Raw genomic sequence first — 3,282 nt, 5'->3', positions numbered from 1 at the left:
AAATCGTCTAATTATGATAATTATTGTTTTAATAACACAAGGAGCGCTGTTTGTCGTTCATTTTGCGCACTATTTTGGTTTCAATAAAACTGCACGTTAGTTCAAACACTGATGTTGTGAAACGTCCCCTTTGAAAAATTATTACAAGACTGTGCTTAAACTGACACACAATATTTTTAGTGCAACACAATCTGACTTCCAAAAATCCCTACGAAACAATGGCCCTGACTAACATTAACCTATATGAAACTTCCTGGCAGATTAAAACAGTGTGCCCGACCGAGACTCGAACTCGGGACCTTTGCCTTTCGCGGGCAAGTGCTCTACCAACTGAGCTACCGAAGCACGACTCACGTCCGGTACTCACAGCTTTACTTCTGCCAGTATCCGTCTCCTACCTTCCAAACTTTACAGAAGCTCTTCTGCGAACCTTGCAGAACTAGCACTCCTGAAAGAAAGGATACTGCGGAGACATGGCTTAGCCACAGCCTGGGGGATGTTTCCAGAATGAGATTTTCACTCTGCAGCGGAGTGTGCGCTGATATGAAACTTCCTGGCAGATTAAAACTGTGTGCCCGACCGAGACTCGAACTCGGGACCTTTGCCTTTTGCGGGCAAGTGCTCTACCAACTGAGCTACCGAAGCACGACTCACGTCCGCTACTCACAGCTTTACTTCTGCCAGTATCCGTCTCCTACCTTCCAAACTTTACAGAAGCTCTTCTGCGAACCTTGCAGAACTAGCACTCCTGAAAGAAAGGATACTGCGGAGACATGGCTTAGCCACAGCCTGGGGGATGTTTCCAGAATGAGATTTTCACTCTGCAGCGGAGTGTGCGCTGATATGAAACTTCCTGGCAGATTAAAACTGTGTGCCCGACCGAGACTCGAACTCGGGACCTTTGCCTTTCGCGGGCAAGTGCTCTACCAACTGAGCTACCGAAGCACGACTCACGTCCGGTACTCACAGCTTTACTTCTGCCAGTATCCGTCTCCTACCTTCCAAACTTTACAGAAGCTCTTCTGCGAACCTTGCAGAACTAGCACTCCTGAAAGAAAGGATACTGCGGAGACATGGCTTAGCCACAGCCTGGGGGATGTTTCCAGAATGAGATTTTCACTCTGCAGCGGAGTGTGCGCTGATATGAAACTTCCTGGCAGATTAAAACTGTGTGCCCGACCGAGACTCGAACTCGGGACCTTTGCCTTTCGCGGGCAAGTGCTCTACCAACTGAGCTACCGAAGCACGACTCACGTCCGGTACTCACAGCTTTACTTCTGCCAGTATCCGTCTCCTACCTTCCAAACTTTACAGAAGCTCTTCTGCGAACCTTGCAGAACTAGCACTCCTGAAAGAAAGGATACTGCGGAGACATGGCTTAGCCACAGCCTGGGGGATGTTTCCAGAATGAGATTTTCACTCTGCAGCGGAGTGTGCGCTGATATGAAACTTCCTGGCAGATTAAAACTGTGTGCCCGACCGAGACTCGAACTCGGGACCTTTGCCTTTCGCGGGCAAGTGCTCTACCAACTGAGCTACCGAAGCACGACTCACGTCCGGTACTCACAGCTTTACTTCTGCCAGTATCCGTCTCCTACCTTCCAAACTTTACAGAAGCTCTTCTGCGAACCTTGCAGAACTAGCACTCCTGAAAGAAAGGATACTGCGGAGACATGGCTTAGCCACAGCCTGGGGGATGTTTCCAGAATGAGATTTTCACTCTGCAGCGGAGTGTGCGCTGATTAACCTATATGTTTCACAAATCACTTACCACACAAAAATCTTCGTTACTCAAGCTACTGCAATACAGCGAGCGCCACTACTGCCAGCTAGATAAAAGATTCAAACTACGGAAGGCACTATCTACTGATAGGTATAGTTAGCAAATGAAAGATTTTAATAGAGAACAAACAATGTATTTACCTTAGTAGTCATAATATATATATCAGTTCATGACACCAATTCTTACAAATTTCAAAACTCCGCCATCTCTCTACCCACGTCCACCACTGCTGGTGGCTCACCTCCAACTGCGCAACGCTACGCGCTGTTAGCATCCAGCTGCCGCTGCCCAACACAACAATGGCAGACAACAATGCAAACTAGCCACAGACTACGCACAGCACAGCCAGTGATTTTTCATACAGAGCGCTATGTGGCGTTACCAATAAGAAAACCTAAACAGCCTACTTACAGTTGGTATATAGCTTCCTACTTCATTTTTTCGTGAGGTATTGTATTTTCGAATGTTAACTGATTTTTGGGTCAGCCTGTACATTTACAGGCTAATCGTCCACACCCTGCCGAATTACCCATGGGGAGATAGTGCTCTTGTCTTCCTCTGGAGTTCTAATTACCAGCCACATTAGATTAGCACCACACAGAGATATATCTGGATGTTGATACTATTGACAAACTTGGACTGAATTTTATACGTTACTTTATCGTTAGACGTTGACAAGGTTAGTAGGCTGCTTGGGAACTGGCGACCAAGACACCGAAGGTAATTCTCAAATACGTCTATGTGATTTAATGTTGATCCGATCTGCGTTCTGATGACATTGTAGGATTTGAATCTTCTTCCTCTCCACGAACTCATAAAGATGTCGCACTTTGGGTGAAGCTCCCTCAATCTTGGGACTAGTTATCTCATAGTGACTGACTTTGGTTATAGATATTTGATACATTTCTTTTGCCAACGCGATGACGACCGCTTTCTGTGTATGGAGATCGTATCCATGACAGGAAGTTTGTCATATTTCATACTCCATGCAAATGTTCTTGATTTGTTAGGGCATCTACTTATTCATTTCTATTTATTCCAGAATGAACTTTCATCCATATCATCAAGATGCTTATACAGTTCCTCTTGACCTGCGACACAACTACTATAATTATTGGAACCAGGATATTGTTACAATTATTATGCTGCTCTCTGATTAGGAGGAGGGCTGACGTACTATAAAATATGATGACTATTGCGATTGCAGTGACTGTCTGTGCGAGCTCGGCTGTCATAATAGTAGGATCTAGATCCAGCTTCCATGGAACCTGTCTTTTCCTTTTAGGTACCCAATAGACAGTACCAGCGCCGTCACTAGACTTGAACTCATCTGTACAGACAATGTACGCACTGTGGTAGTGAGACAAGAGTGTCATTGCCTTTGCTTTGTTGGAGTCCTTAATTATCTTGTTTTGGCATCATTCTACAGGGTCCACGTATCGTATGGTCTATTGTAGTGCGCTATGACAGGATTCTTCCTCACTTTGCACATGCACGCA

The 3,282-nt window shown here is 45.5% G+C and overlaps 1 non-coding gene across 1 annotated transcript; it reads right to left on the bottom strand.

The window, feature by feature from the left end:
- Window positions 1-571: 571 nt before the first annotated feature.
- Window positions 572-646, bottom strand: Trnal-caa (transfer RNA leucine (anticodon CAA)). Its single transcript has one exon. It is a non-coding gene; the product is annotated as a tRNA-Leu (tRNA).
- Between the last annotated feature and the right edge of the window lie 2,636 nt (window positions 647-3,282).

Source organism: Schistocerca gregaria, chromosome 1 (assembly GCF_023897955.1).
Source record: "Schistocerca gregaria isolate iqSchGreg1 chromosome 1, iqSchGreg1.2, whole genome shotgun sequence".
Lineage (NCBI taxonomy): Eukaryota > Metazoa > Arthropoda > Insecta > Orthoptera > Acrididae > Schistocerca > Schistocerca gregaria.
The sequence above is the reverse complement of the archived record's forward strand: the minus strand, read 5'-3'. Positions and strand labels throughout refer to the sequence as shown.